At 33.6% G+C, this 17653-nt stretch overlaps 1 pseudogene; it reads right to left on the bottom strand.

The window, feature by feature from the left end:
• Positions 1 to 6225: 6225 nt before the first annotated feature.
• Positions 6226 to 17653, bottom strand: part of LOC149566778 (cysteine proteinase 2-like) — an 84821-nt pseudogene continuing 73393 nt past the window's right edge.

The following is a 17653-nucleotide window of genomic DNA, read 5'->3' as shown; positions in this document are numbered from 1 at the left end:
GTTCTACTCAACCAATAGAACATTCTAGCACTCTTGAAATGTCATGTACAATTATCTGACCATATCCAATGTTGTGTCATTTGAATTTGTCTCTCTTCTAAATTATCATAAAAGACCTTGAAACAATATTGGACAAACTTAGATGAATGGATTTTACTATCACTCATATAAAAATGTACTCTCTCAATATTTTTTGATCCTCCTCTATACTATCAGGTGCATGTCTATAAACTATATCAACATAAATTGTTACTTGCACTGAATTGTAATATTGTGGTTGTACCTCTTCTTGTGGTGCAAGTGTGTAGTTCTCTACAAATTCAAAAACTAAAAGTATAGTACCAATTGGAAATCTATTCTTACATATGTGAAATTGTCCATCAGGCCATCTAGCATATTGAGAGTGTTTAACATATTTTGGTATGATCACACTATTAAACTCATCCATAAATGCATGACAACTAACTTTATCTGTAACTAGATCACACCTTCTTCCAATCTTTCCATCCTTAAATGGATATTCAATAGTTTTGAATCTTTTTACCTCAACTAATTATTGTCCAAAAGTAGTCAAAGCATTTTCGTGCAAACATTCATCTAACAAAGAAATACTGCTACACATATCACATGTACCAGAAAGACATGCATTGAAAAGAAAGTATTGATCATTAGGTGGCTTACAAAACAAACCTAATATGAAATCTTTTATAGTTTGAGGTGGTATTTTTATACCACATTCCTGCAACATTTCTTTTCTATTCATGGTACCATGTATAGATTGAAATACATCATAATGGTAAAACAATTGAATATGAGTCTTACAACAACATGTGATTCTTTCCTTGTTAATCCTTACATACCATGGCTTACACTTTTCAAAAGATCTTTGACTAATGGTAATATTTAATACCTTACCATCTACAAATTTTCTAAACAATTTAGTTTGAGTCATGTCCAAAAGGTGTTTAGGATGTGGATCATGTATTTTTTACCCAATTCTCAATTTCAGAACATCTCTTGAATTAGGTGATACTCTTGTACTATCATGCTAAAAAAATTCAACAAAACTTTTGACTTCACTAGTAAGTTTCATTTCACATCTCAGGAGTCTACCACTAGAAGTGTACAAAATATTTGTTGGATCACATTGAAAGTTAACCCTTCTCTTTACAACTCTTTTTAAAGTCTTACAATTCACATTAAGATATCCACCTATGTTTCTAATCAATCTTTTGTCAATTGTTGATTTGTTAACTAAAGCTATTATTATTGCTCATCGTGCTACATTCTTATTTTTAGAATGACTTCTCTTTCCAATAACATCAAAGGCACTAGCAATAGTGGATACAACTTGTTTTAAAGATTCATTTTTATTCTTGGGTTTTGCATACATTCCTAACCTTCATTACTTTTCACATTTTAGACATTTTAATTAGTTGCAACATCAACTAACATTGAAACTTAAATTTCTTATTATAAAAAAAAATGTCTATATAATTTATTAGCATGTGTCCTAATTTGTCTCCATGAAACCAATCCCTCAAGATTATTGAGCACATCATTTGGAATATGAAAATTATGTTCAAAAAATTTACTATCATTCTGACATGTTTGTTCAGTAGTTGGTGTTTCTATGTCTACATTCATGGAATTTTTATTTTCAATTGACATTTCATTTTCGCTGTTATTTGGAATTTGAATCTCATTTTTACTTTTTCTTAGCATTTCTTTTGGGGCATGCATTTCCATTGGAGTTTTTTGTGCATGATCATTTGGCAATTTATTCTCATGAAGAAAATCTAAATCATTTAAATCATAAAAAATCACCAATTTCGTCATGAGAAAAAAATTGAGGGTTTGGAGACACACCTGTATTGAATGTATGATTAGAATGTGCACCTGAATTTGTTCGAATTGAGTTCTCTTCTTTGGCCTCTTCATCCATCATGGTATCCTCAATGTCTTTCTCCTTTGAAACATTGTTCAAGTCTCTAATTCTTTGTCTTCTCTCTCATCGACACTGTGCTTCATTTTATTTATTTGTTGCAATCTCCTCATCTATTAGATCTTTTGTTTTCTTCTTTCTTCATTTTTTTGATCCCATGTTTGTACCAATTTTGAATTTGAATCAATAGCTTCCAAATTGTAGAAGAAGACAAGAAAATAGAATAACTATGATAGAATTTGTTGTTGCAGATTGAAACTGTTATTCAATCATTTCAATCATTGAAAGTCGGCTTGTGGGGCAGCTTTTGGGGCATAATGGGTACATAAGAATCAGGTACCTAATTGTTTAAAAATTGGATACCTACTTACAAATTGGGTACCCAATTATCTAATTGTTAAACAATCAGGTACCCGATTCTTACAACAATTAATATGCAATCAGGCACCAAATTTTTGAATTACAAATCAGGGGCCTGATTCTTGAGACATGAGTAGGAATTTGGAATGACCGTGACTTTTGCATGGGGTTTTGCCTTGGGGAAAGGCATGGCATAGGCTTGGTCCCACCAAGCCATGCCTTTATGATCCAGTTTTTTTCTAAGGCATTTAATTGACAATTTCAGGGATTGTCATAATTTTTATATGGTCATCCCCATTGAATTTTTTGATCAAACAAAAACCCATTATAGATCTTACTATTCTGATTTCAAAAATGTAAATTTTATAGTGTTATTAGTTTATTTGCTATTTTTTGATTATTTATTAATCAAAACTATCTCTTAAATGTTAAAAGGTGACATTCACTAAAACTTTGATAACATTTTTATTTTATAATTTTTCTTAAATTAATTTATATGTCATCAATATGCACACAGTTCTTTGGAGGTTTAATTTTTTTTTTTGAAAAAAGTAAAATTTTGATCAAATTATGGTTTCCATCACGAGAGGTTTTAAAATTTACCTTTATATCCAATTAATAATCAATAATAAAAAAATTATTCAATAAAAAATTAATGAAAAATATTCTCATCAATCTTAGGTATATTGGGTAACTCCTTTTAAAAGGATTTACAAAAAATTATTTATTTATGTTAAATTATGTTGTCCGTACATGAGCGTGGTATGATCTTGAAATAGGCATTTTGAAGAGTGGTTTTTAAAGATCCATACCAAAAAAAAAAATCTATCATATGGGTACACAAATAAATTATATATTAAAAAACTAGATTCCAAACATTAAAATTTTTATTTCTGAATTTTTTTTATATTCAATCTCTAAACGCCTCAAATTTTGACATCAATTGACAAAATATTTCAAAAATAGGAAACACGCTTCCACTTTTTGGCCAAAAGTGAGGCTCAATTTCTTGCACTGACTATGTTATCTTGGGGAAGATTGTCTTTGATATTTCTGCCTCAATCAAACTTAATGCCTTTGCATCCTTTCTCCTTCACTCCTTCCGCTGAGTCTTTTGATTTTTGGTAAGTACAGCATACTGAGTTGGGTCTATCACATCATTGAACCCATTAATCACAAATTCCCACAAATCATTTGCAACCATTATGGTTTTCATCTTCTTTGCCCATGTATCATAATTCTATCCATTAAAGGATGGTGGTTGCTACCATATCTTTCTTGCATCTCCTGCCATGTCAAATATCTTAGAAAAATTTTCCTAACTCATTGTGGATGTGGGTCCTCAAAGCTCTTATAGCATGTGAAAAATAAATCACAACCCTAAAATTTTGCTAAGCACATGAAGGTGTCAAGTACCTATTTTTTTTGGCACCGATAGATGCCAAGTGACAGGAGGGTGCTGAGTAAGCTTGGCAGTAGAGGAACCAAGTGAACTCAGCAAACAAAGGACAACTCGGTAGCAAGTATATGCCAAGTGAGCTAGATAGTAATTGTAGGTGATGCTTGGCAGAAGAGAGTGCTGAGTGAGCTCAGTAGAAACAACAAAGTTATAAACCAATCAAAGACTAGACCGAGTGACAATATGACAAATTACCATAAAAACACAAAGAGCCGAAGGATGAAGATTTTAACAAAGAACTTCTCAAATGCAAAACATGCAATAATGAATAGAAGATGAGAACAACAAGATATCTATGTCTGCTTGCTTTCTTGCTTCTATTCAAATATTATATAACTATTACAAAATTTGGTAGCATTCGGCTTTAACCAAAAAACCCTAAAATCTTCAAACTAGTAAAACTTCAAACTTCAAACTTTAACTTACAACTCTAATGACTATATACAACAATGTCTAGATCAATCACTATTTCATAGGACAAATCCAATAAAAAACAAACTTACAAAATGACAAGAGCAAACATGTGCAACTACAGGTACAAGAACAAAGTTCCTTTTGTCTTCTAAATGACTAACGACTAGATCTGCTGATCAATTTCCTTCGTCTTCCTTCTCTACTCTACTCTACAACTCTATGATCTTCTGAACCACACTCTCCAAATGAAACTAATTCATTCCTTTTGTACTTCTCAAAAAAGCTTTTCCCCTCTTTTTTGAATTTGAAACTCACCTACCGAGCATTAATATTTCTGAGATGGTCAAGGTGGTAGGTGGGCATTTGGCTCTAGGGACAAACATCTATCTGCATTTAATATTTCAACAAGTGTCAAATCTCACAATTCTTCGATCATACATGATAAACCCCATCAACAATCTTTCAAGGTTATGCCAAGCCTTAGTGGCCAAGAATATTCTAATTTATTTTTGAGTAGCTCATCAACCTCCATGTTGCTGCTAAAACATTACAGTAGCTCATCAAGTCCATCCAAGCTCCATGTTGCATCCGTAGTGTTCCAGAGAAAGCCTTCCCATTCAAGGAGGTTGAATCACACTTTTATATGGACTTTACTAAATTCTAATTTATTTTTGAGTAGCTCATCAACCTCCCTATTCTTGATTTTTAATTTCATTGATAAGCATAGAGGATTATATAGTCACTCACTTAAGCCCATAGCCTATCCATCCTATCACTCTTCTTCTCAGTTCAAGGTAAAAATTTAAGAAGTGATATTCTAGCAAAATTTTAGTTAAATTGGTTTTCTTCGGTGTTCTATGAGGATGAACGGTTGGTGGGAGCTAGGTGGATATATATAAAGAAATTAAAAAGTGCCAAATATGTGATCTATAGTCAAGAAAATGACCAAAATTTTGGAGCTTATGGATCAAAAAATACATTTGTGTGGTGCAATAAACATGTTGGAATCAGAGTGCTTTATGAAAGGTTCAAAAACTTGAAGTGCGGGTATTAATATATTTCAAGTTTTTCATTGTGGATATTTTTTATGTCTTATATTACTCAAAATAAAGCTATCTGTGTAGATGCTTAACCTCAAATTATTTATATGGATTAAGTAGAATTGGGTATACATTATTTTGTGCAAGAATTCCTAATTGAGAAAGTGCAGTCTCTTCAAGTCTACAAATATCATGCTGATAACTATATCTTATCTAGTGTGTATGGAACACCAACTTCTAAAACTAAATACACACCAAGTTGATACAAATTAACTTGATCAGACTAAACGGGTTTGGGGCCTTTCTTAATTGACGTAATTGACTTAATCAGAACTTCTTAGATAAAATTTTCCATCCAATTTTTTTTTTCTAAAAGAATTGTAACTGGGCTTAACCTTAGAGGATATTCTATGACTAAGTGTTCTAGAATAGTAGTGAGATGGGTTACCACTTAGTGAGATCTAATACTTTACCCATATATGTATCACCTAAATGCAATGAATACTAGATATTTCAATCATTTTCATGAAATATAAGTCAATAAATTTTACTTACAAGTATACAACCTAAATTAGATTTAAGTCAATACCAAAAACAATAAAAGAAGAGAGCAGCTCTTAATTATTTAAAATAATTTAAAACCAAACTTTACAACTCATTTAGACATTAATCTAAAAGGGAAAATGTTCTAACCCATATCTCAATATGGCAATACGAGATGAACTGCTGGATTCCTCTGTTCATTGAACTACTTTCATTTCAACAGTATCATTATTTATCCCATCATTAGGTTTGCTTATGTACAATCCCAAAAGATCTTACTATCAAAGTATTATACATTAGTTGGTCGGAATTTAAAAGTCCGACTTAGTTCTGCAATTATGTATGTTCGTAAGGTTAAAACTATATATAATACAAAAAGCAAAGGGATTTGCTTAGAACTAACAGATCTAAGCAACCTGTCGGATTTATAAAATCTTATTTTCAGAGCTCCAGTACGAGCTGGCCTAGACTATGGGATAAGAAGCACAAGTCGCAATACCTACAAAAATACCAGCCAAATAGATCTTCTAAGTATTTTCTTCAATGATGTTAAATTGAATTGGGCAGTACATTAAAATTGGACGACAACGTGCCGCAAATATTCTTTCCCAAGTCCATATTAAAGTATCGATCAATGTCCCAACTCTCTCCCCAAGAATTCTTGAGGATCCAGTATTCAGTTCATTCTTCAGTAACGCTATACCCAACAGCCAGAACAGCATGGTTTACGTCCTGCAAGCACAAACAGATTTCCTTCCTACTTAACTCCTTTGGACTGAAATTCTTTATCTTTATCTTTTATTTTACCATCTTTATTGAATACAGTTTCTTCTTATATCTTTTATTGCGTTCTTTCTTGTATTAAGATGAAGAATCATATTGCTTTCTGTTTGTGATCTCTACAAAATCTGATGTTAGATTATGGAGTATGATTAAAAGTGTCAACATAAACGAATACATACAATCAATTTTACAGTAAGAAGAATCATTATAAATCGCAGATAAATTAATTCATATTTTTCTTAATACATTACTCAAATTCTAAATCTTGTCTATTCAAGCTTAATAATTAAAACTGATGAAAGATTAAAAAAAACTAATTAAATCTATGAATTTTAAGAAACTGCCCCTAAATAAGATAGTGAGATAATTTGAGATCATACCACGATATCCATAATTTTCTTATTTAATTTCAAAAAGCACTCTATAGATAATAAAAAAAATCATCACACAAACTAATTCATATACAGCTTCACTAAATTATAATTGCTAGCAGTGGTGTGTTCTATACGTACCATGGGTCCTTGACCACAGTGTGTGCTTGTGTAGACCCCTCCCTTGTAAAATGCGATTTTTTGAATAGCCTGGATTGCCACACTAACAGGACGAACTACACCTACAGCCTGTTTAAGTTCTTCATCTCCCTGTAAACAGCCAAACATACCATTAATTGATTTATATCCTAATTCTACGTTTTTAGATAAAATTGCATATGAATTTTCGGTACCAGTATTGTATTCTAAGACAACGATTCAAGAACATAAGTCTTGGTTGTAATAATAAGAATCTACGATGATGATAATGAAGAATTACCTCAGTGATGTTCACAGAATCTGAAACCTTTGCACCAACATTTTTTGCATCATATTTACAGACGCCATCTTCAGCCGTGTAAGGATAAGCCTCTTCAGTATCTAGCCCACCATTGTATTTAATATACTCAAATGCTTGGGACGGCAAGCGACCATTGCAACCAAAGTTGTTGAAGTTTCCAGCAGAATCAATTAACTGTTGTTCAGACAGGTTCACAGACTTTCCTGTAGCCTGTTTATAGGCAGCCTCAAGAGCTCCAGTGGTGCTGTAACATTTAAATAACAATTTATTGTGATATTGTTATTACAATTCAACCTTATACTATTTTGAGTCAATAGTTTATAAATAACAGTTTATACAAATGGCCGGGCTTAATCGGCATACTGGAAGTGTTGAATACTTTTGGCTTCCAGTAGGTTCAGGTACTCCTAATCAATAGTCTGGGGTCACTGTTATACAATTGTCTCAAGCTATTGGCTACTAGTGGCTGGGGCCACTAGAAGTCTCAATTATTTAATGCTTCCAGTGTGCCAATTAAGCAAAACCCATACAAACCCATCTCTCACATGAATATATAGAACACTTCAACGCATATTGCATCTACCTAATATTAGGTGCTACCTAATATTAGGTGAAACATCTTAAAGCTTACCCATCCCGAGAGGTCAAATTATCATCCTCAATCAGAAGTCTTTTCAGTCATTCATAAAATTTATGTTGTCCTAAACCAATGGGTTCCATCACAGGAAAAATAAAAAATAAAAAATTGTACAAACCTGAATCTCCAGCAAGATCCACAGTGGCCTTGATTTTTCACTGGGCTTACTATGCCAGCTTCTCTCCAGTCCCTCTGTACTAAATCACAGGCAAACAGTAAGTTATGAAGAAAGTCCACATACAGACTTTTATTATTCTGCATTTTCTAATTCTCAAAAAGAACAAGTATGAAACGTTAATCTTTGCTCCGAGAGTAATTTGTTCACAGTGTTTCAATTTCCTATATGATTACTTCACATATAGCGGATTTCAATTCAAACATTTTAGGTCTTACCACTGGATTCATTTAAGAAAATCATGCAGTCTGGTCCCCAAAATACTAGAAATTTTTGACAAATAGCTCCAGAGTTCCGTAGGGACACCGTTAGCTAACATATAGGCCGCACTAAATGAGAATATAACTGGTCTACTTTGTTATGAGAAAACTCAAGGATCTACTACTTGCACTGGAATCATTACATCTGTGAGAAATATTAAAATAAATTCATACCTTTTAATAATTTTCACTTGGCACAAACTATTGCTGAGTGCCAAATTTACTCGGCACCTTAATAAATTGAGTGGCAGGAGTGTACTGAGTGAGCTTGGTAGATGAAGAACAACTCGGCAACAATGGATGCCAAGTGAACTTGGTAGCCACTATAGGGTAGAGCTTGGTAGTGTGATTACCGAGTGAACTCAGTAGCCACTAGAGAGAGGAGCTCAGAAGAAGAAAATGTCGAGTGAACTCAGCAATAACTATAAAGTTAAAAACTCAAATAAAGAGCAAACCAAGTGATAGACTTTCAATGTGAGTATTACCACCATTAAAACCAAAGAACCCAATGCTTAAAATATTCAACAATAAACTTCACAAATGCAATCAACAAGAAACAATAGATTTATGTATGCTTGCTTGCTTACTATTCAACTTTGATTGAAACTATTACAAAATCTGGAAGCATATGGCTTCTACCAGAAAACTCTAAAATAATCTTAAAACTCATAAAATTTCAAATTTCATAAACTTTAAACTTGTAGCTCTAATGGCTGCATACAATGGTGCTTGGAGAAAACATTGCTTCATAAGACGCACTCAACAAAACAATAAACTTACAGAATGACAGGTAGAAACATGTGCAACTGCAGGCACGAAAACGATTCCTTCTATCTCTGCAATGACTGTTCTACTGATCACTTTTTCTTCTTCCTTCTTTGCAACTTTTGAGCTATTAAACTTCAACTTCTTCTACAAGTCGAATGGAAAAGAACATTCCTTTTTGTCTTCTGCCAAAAAAATGTTTCCCCCCTCATTTGCAAATTTCAAAACTCACCTACCTATAATAAATGTTTATGACTGTTGTGCACGTGGTCAGGGATGGTAGGTGGGTGTTTGCCTCTAGGGACAAACATTAACTACATTTAATATTTCAACACTCCCCCTTCGTCTCGAGCCAAAAAAAACAAGGATCACTGTTGATCCAAATCAACTACACCAAGACACTCTCTTAGGTGTACAAAAGTTCCGATCCCTAATGGCTTGGTAAAAATGTCTGCTAGCTACTACCCAGACTTACAAAATTCTACTTTGATATCTCCATTCTCCACGAACTTTCTGATGAAGTGATATTTGATCTCTATATGTTTGCTTCTCTCATGGAAGACTTGATTCTTGGACAATGCAATTGATGAGATGTTGTCACAATAAATTGCGGTTCCATCCTCTTGCCTTTCATTCAAATTTGTCAAGATCCTTCTTAACCAAATAGCTTGACATGTTGTTGCATTTGCTGCTATATATTCAGCCTCTATTGTAAATTGAGCAATAATAGATTGCTTCTTGGATGCCCATGAAATTGCACCCAATCCCATATGGAACATGTATCCAAAAGTGCTTTTCCTATCATCTATACTTTCAGCCCAATCACTATCAGTATAACCAACCAACTTAAATTCATTTTCTATAGTATACAAAATCCCAAATCCCTTGGTACCTTTCACATACCTTAGGATCCTCTTGCCTGCTTGCCAATGAGAATCCTTTGGTGTTTTCATAAATCTGGAAATCAAACTTATTGCATGCATTAGGTCTGGCCGAGTTGCAGTCAAATACATTAAACTTCTAACCATATTCTTGTATAGTGTTGAATCCACTCTCTTGCTAGAGTCTTCCTTGCTCAGACCTATTACTATTGGTGTTGGGGCTGCCTTGTTGTTCTGCATTTTAAATCTCTCCAAGATCTGTCCTACTTATTTTTCTTAAGAGATGAAGATGTCATTATGCATTTGTTTTACTTCTATGCCTAGAAAGTACTTCAAGAGACCTAAGTCTCTCATTTCAAACTCATTTTTTATAGTCTCTTTGAACTCACCAATTAGAGCCTTATCATTATCAGTAAAAATCAAATCATCTATATACAAGACAACAATCAACACATTTCCATTGCTTCCTTGATGTAGAGAGTAGGCTCACCATTGCTTTTGCTAAAGCCAGTGCTCACTAAAAATGAGTCAATTCTATTGTACCATGCCCTTGGAGCTTTCTTAAACCCATAAAGAGCTCTCTTCAATTTATATATTTTGTGTTCTTCACCTACAACTTCATAACTAGGTGGCTGCTCCACATAGACTTCTTCTTTCAATATACCATTTAGGAAGGCGGACTTCATATCCATTTGATATACCTTCCATTTTTGCTAAGCTAAAATTGCTATGATAGCACACACAGTTTCCATTCTTGCAACCGAGGCATATCTCTCATCATAATCTCTATCATACTGCTATTTGTAGCCCTTGACTACCAGCCTTGCCTTATGCCTATCAATCTTGCCTTTAGCATTGCATTTGGTCTTGTAGACCCATTTCACTCCAATCACTTGCTTCTTGGGAGGCAAATCAGTTAGCTCCCATGTCTCATTCCTTTCTATAGCATCTATCTCCTCATCCATGGCCTTACACCTTTTCTTCTCCTTAACAGCTTCTTCAAAATATATTGGATTACTATGAGAAAATAATGCAAAATTAACACTCTCATCATAATCTTCATACCTTTCGTCTTGGTATATCTCCCTAAGACTCTTGGTCTTTCTTGGTAATAGGGAGGAGAGTGTGGCATTAGAATCTTCATTGTTACTGCTTTGCCGACTATCTCGGTCTTCACTATTACCCGACACTGACACTTGGTCATGCCTAGAGGAGCTCGACAATTACTGAGGCTACTTGCCATTTCTTCTATCTACTCCTTCTTCTTGTTGTTCATCAGCATCCTCTTCACTCATAATTGGCACTTTACTTGAAGTGCTCGGCGACTCATTAGTTGGACCATACCAAGACTGATTTTCAAAAAATTTCACATCTCTTGAAAGAGTCATCTTGTTGTTCAATGGGTCATACAATCTATATGCTTTTGATTTTGAACTGTGCCCTGTGAAGATGCACTGCACACCTTTGTCATCCAATTTTTTCCTTTTCTCTTTATGCACATGAGCATATGCAACACATCCAAACACCCTTAGGTGTTCAACTGTCCATCTTCCTCATGACCATGCTTCCATTGGAATTGTATCACGGACTACCTTTATAGGACACCTATTAATTAGGTAAATTGTTGTTGCCACAGCCTCTCCCCAAAATTCAGTTGTGAGACCTTTCTCTTTCATCGTGCTCCTTGCCATTTCAACAATGATCTTGTTCTTTCTTTTAGCCACTCCATTTTTCTGTGGTGTATAGCTGGCTGTGAGCTCTTTCTTTATGCCATGTTTCTTGCAAAAAATTATAAAAGAATTGGAGGTAACTCCCCTCCTCTATCTGATCTTAGGACTTTGATATAGTGTCCACATTCTCTTTTAGCCTAGGCTTTAAATTCTACAAATTTTTCAAATGCTTCAAATTTATTCTTTAAGAAATACACCCATGTCCTATGACTGAAATTATCAATAAATGTCATGAAATAAGTACTCCCCCCAATGGAAGTAACTTGCATAGGACTGACTAGGTTAGTATGCACTAACTCTAATGGATATCTAGCCCTCCTATAATTTTCAGAATTAAATGGAAGCCTATATTTTTTACCCAAAATACAAGTCTCACACTTGTCAAATGAATTTCCTATGCATGGCAAACCTTCTACCATTCTTTTATTTGACAATTAATTTAAATTAGCATAGCCAAGATGACCATACCTAAGGTGCCATAGCTGTGAGGGGTCTTCAATAACACTCCTTAGAGCTGATTGTGTGGGAGGTGCAACACCAACTTGAGATGAGAAACATGTCTCTATCCTCAAGGGAAACATTCTATTCTTTGTCATTTGAACTGCTGCAAGTAAGTTCTTGCTCCCATCCTTTTCATGAATGGCACAATGCCATTCTCCATCAGCACTTTGTATCCATTTTGAATGAGCTAACCAATGGTCATCAAATTGTGCTTCATACCAGGGGAAAAATACATATTTTGTATTTTCTTCTTCTCACCTTTCTTGGTGCGGACCATAATAGATCCTTTGCCCATTACTAGTAGGGTTCCATTATTACCCATTTTAATCTAAAATTTAAAACTCTTGTCAATGAATGAAAACAAGGTTTCATTACCACTCATGTGGTTGCTACATCCACTGTTGAGGTACCAAACCCCAGTACTTCCTTCTTCACCAACATTACACATGATGAAGGCAATGGCATTATTTCCACTTTGCATGTTCACATCAGCCACATTTGCTTGTCATGATTGATCATTTTGCTTCTTCCAATATTCACTTGCATAATGCCCATATTTATGACAATAGTAGCATTTTACATTACTCCTATTTGAGTTTTAGTTTTTCTTACCTCCTCTTGAAGTATTTTGAGAGCTACTTGCTCCATCTGCTCTTCCTAAGCTTTTTGTTGCAACATTTCTTTGTCCTCCATTACCTCGGCCTCTGCCTCTAGAGTTTCTACTTGAGTCATTTCTTCCTCTCCCCCTTCCTCTTGGATTTGATTGACCCTTGAATGCTTGCTCTTGGGAAGAAGAAGATGCAGATCTGTTGATCCTATGCTCATGGGTTTGAAGAGTACCCATCAACTCATCCATTATCAAAATAGTGAGATCTTTTTCCTTCTATGGTACTCCTCAATATCTTTTCCATTATCCTCTGCTCTTGATAGTCTTCTCCATTTGACTTCAATTGGTTAATCACATTTGAGGTCCTTGAACTAACATCTGTAATTGATTCATTTTCCTTCATTTGAAGGTTCTCAAACTCCCTCCTTATATTTTGTAGCTTTACTGTACAGACTTTATCAGTCCCCTTGAAGTTTGTCTCAAGGATATCCCATGCTTCCTTTTCATAATTTGCTACTGCAATCTTAGGAAATACTGTCTCTATCATTATTGCTTCAATAAGACTTAATGCCTTAGCATCCTTCCTCCTTGATTCTTTCAAATGAGTCTTTTTATTATTGGTAAGAGCAGCATACTAAGTTGGGTCTGTCACATCATTGAACCCATTAATTACGAACTCCCACAAATCATTTGCAACCATTATGGTCTTCATCTTCTTTTCCCATATATCATAGTTTTATCCATTGAAGGGTGGTGGCTACTACCATATCTTTCCCGCATCTCTTGCCATGTCAAATATTCAAAAAAAATAAAATTCCCTAACTCACTGTGGATGTGGGGCCTCAAAACTCTAATAACATGTGAGAAATATTAAAATAAACTCACACCTTTTAATAATTTTCACTTGGCACAAACTATTTCCGAGTGCGAAATTTACTCGGCACCTTAATAAATCGAGTGGTAGGAGTGTACTGAGTGAGCTCGATAGATGAAGAACAACTCGGCAACAATGGATGCCGAGTGAACTCGGTAGCCATTGCAAGGTAGAGATCGTTAGTGTGATTACTGAGTGAACTTGGTAGCCACTAGAGAGAGGAGCTTGGAAGAAGAAAATGCTGAGTGAACTCGGCAATAACTATAAAGTTAAAAATTCAAATAAAGAGAAAATCAAGTGACAGACTTTCAATGTGAGTATTAGCACCATTAAAACTAGAGAACCCAAGGCTTAAAATACTCAACAGTAAACTTCACAAATGCAATGAACAAGAAACAATGGATTCACGTATGCTTGCTTGCTTGCTATTCAACTTTGATTGAAACTATTATAAAATTTGGGAGCATATGGCTTCTACCAGAAAACTCTAAAATAATCTTAAAATTGATAAAATTTCAAACTTCATAAACTTTAAACTTGTAGCTCTAATGGCTGCATACAATGGTGCCTGGAGCAAACACTGCTTCATAGGATGCACTCAACAAAACAATAAACTTACAGAATGATAGGTAGAAACATGTACAACTGCAGGCACAACAATAATTTCTACTGTCTCTACAACGACTAATCTGTTGATCACTTTTTCTTCTTCCTTTTTGTCTTCTGCCAAAAAAAGTTTTCCCCTCATTTGTAAATTTGAAAACTTACCTACCTGTAATAAATGTTTATGACTATTGTGCACGTCGTTAGGGATGGTAAGTGGGCCTTTGGCTCCAGGGACAAATGTTAACCGCATTTAATATTCCAACAACATCGTAGATTTGGCAGTTGAGAATTCTTGGAGAGAGATGTTGCAAAATATGGTTGCACTTGGAGATACACTAAAAGTTGAAGATGTAAATTTAAAAAATTAAATCAAAAGAGTTTTGAAATAGAAAAATTACGCCTTTACATTTCAGGTCGATTACTCTAGAGCTATTGAAAATAAAAATGAAATAGGGTTTTCATATACATATGTAGGACAATAATATGAGGTGTCTCATATACATTGAACATTTAGATACTTGATTGTCATCGCATTCATTCATACTCAAATCTTAACAGCCCAACAAATTGCTTGATGATTAGGAAATCATGGTAGGTAGAATTAGTTGATGTTTTCTTTCTTCTTTATTAATTAGATAAAAAAATCAATAAAAAATTATAATAATATTAAAAATATACTTTCTATTTTATACTATCATTTTTTTTCCTTTTTTTTATATCATTTAATATTTTTTATATTATTATATTTTCTATGTTGATATATATTTTAATTAACAAAGTTTAAAATAATGGTCAAGTCAAGTGCATTTCTATAGACTATTTTGTAAAAATCCATGAATATAATTTTATCTTGTTTGTTTTTAATATATTTCTAAGATTCATTAATTGGGTCTTTAGTACTTAAATCACATTAATGAATTCTTGAGTCAAGTCAGCAAACTCTGCACAATTTAATTAAAAATATTGTCTTAGTCCAAATTGAGATGTCATTTTTTTCCAAAGTAAAATAGTAAATTGTTAGATTGATTGATTGTAATTTTGAGTTTTAAAAGGTTGTTAAAAGGATGTTATATTACAAGAACTTAATTGTGCAGCTTTATCATAAAGTTATACAATTTACTAATTTATATTTTGTGATGGAAACAACTGGATTACATACATATTGGCATCTCTGCCATTACATAACTGATTACAACATTATGAGTAAGCATATATTTAAACCAAAAGTCATCCTATGGCTACGCTGCCACTACAAGGTGATCCAGTTCGTCAAGAATTTATTAGCTTTTTTTTAATGATATCATCTATAGTAAAGTAAATGTCTCATCTTTTCAAAAAAAATTATTGTTACTGCCATTATCTATTATTGAAAGTAAACCTTCTTGCTAATCATTCATTAAACAAAAGATTACCTCTAAACTATGACATTAAATGATAATTATAATATTATATTGACACAAATCTTAACTTTTGCAATGATATTCTTAAATCTAAGTATGATATATCTATTACTCTAACCCTTATCCTAATGCTTATTCCAAGCATATATCCTAATCATAATCAAACTCTCATAATCCTAACTCTAAATACTAACCCTAACTGTAATTCAATATGTGATGAACACATAACCTATTCATAATCATAATTCTAAATATTAAACTGAACTCCAATTCATGATCTAAATTATATCAACTATCATAAACTGTAAAACATAACTATAACGTTCCAAATGACAAACTCTAGGTAATGAAAGCCTTACTGACCATAACATTAGATATTTATTATTTAATAAATTTGCTTCATATCTAAAATAAATATTAAACTTGCAAAAAATTAAAATTGTAAAATATTAAAATGGGCAAGATACATAATCCTTATTATTTTTTAAGATTTCAGGAGGGTCAAATTTCTAGGTGGTAGATATGGCTAAATTCCCAGCTAAGCTTGGATAAGTTCTCAATCAGGTCTAAGATTTGACTGTCACCCTACTCGTGATTCATAACAGTATTCTAGAGCTGTGACTATTTGACTGTCACATATATCACTGCTATTTTCATTAGGCTATGTGGAAAGCTACTCGCAGCTTGAATGATCACTATATATATATATATATATATGACAGCTGTTGTCAGAGAGAAGTTTTAATTGGAAAAGGATTTGTTTAATCTATGGCTTCAACCAAGATTAATTGCCCAACTTACTTATCAATATTTGTTTTGATGGAGGGTTCAAACCTGCAAGGCAGTCCAGCCAGGCACGATGCCTGTGAGCTACCAACTAGCCAAAGTCACCACTTGAAAATCTTTATCAATATTGATGAGATCACCTCTTTAAATTGTCACTGCCCTGCAGCTCATACGAATACATAACTGACCTCGATCAAAAACACCGAAATTGAAATATTCTAATACCCAATAAATTTCCAAGATGTAGTTCTTAGAAGATAGCATGTAATTAGGTTTGAAGGAATCTACCAATCTTAGAATATAAAATAAAATTTGATGTTATGTACAAATTTAGCATTTAAATATGACATTAAAAACTAAATTTAAAATTCAATTACTAATAAGCATGGCCCAAAATTAATCCATGACCCCTTTCAACGTCCAGAATCCTCAACATCCTAACTTCACTCCAGTTTCCCGGATTCTTCTCAAATACTGGCAAACATCGTTTTCGTAGAAAGAGAGGAGTGAGTTACCGTTGATTCCCAAAGTATAAGAAAGATTCACGCTGTTTGTTGACTCGATTAATTGCACGTTCTTCTCAAAAACTTTGTATCGGTGCACAAGCTCGCTCAGAGAACTGTACGTCTTCCCGTATGTGCAAGAAAATGGTCCCATCGATATTCTCAAACGGCCAAAGCCAATACAATTAAATTAGCTGTGCATAGGATGACTGAGCTAATTGGACAAAATTAAATTAAATTAAATTTGATACAGTGGATTTAAAAGTTCTATGAGGGAGGTTTGGGTTGTGCAGTGGGAGGTCCTTTCATATATTATTTTGGTTGTCGAAAGATCTTTATTTTTTACTTTTCTTTATGAAGGGTTCAGACTTGTGAGACAATTCAACCTGACATAAAGCTACCGCATAGACTTTTTAGTGGTCAAAATCAAAGTCAAATTGAGCCCATAAAAGTAGATTGGAGCTACCACCAATTTCAGAAGCTAAAATTTTCACACTGAACTAAATTATAAATTTCATAAAACCACCATTAAATATTTCTGAAAACTCAACTG

The sequence above is a fragment of the Cupressus sempervirens genome, chromosome 3, assembly GCF_028749045.1.
Source record: "Cupressus sempervirens isolate cs-2001-9-10 chromosome 3, ASM2874904v1, whole genome shotgun sequence".
Taxonomy (NCBI): Eukaryota; Viridiplantae; Streptophyta; class Pinopsida; order Cupressales; family Cupressaceae; genus Cupressus; species Cupressus sempervirens.
This window is presented reverse-complemented; position numbering and strand designations above follow the sequence as displayed.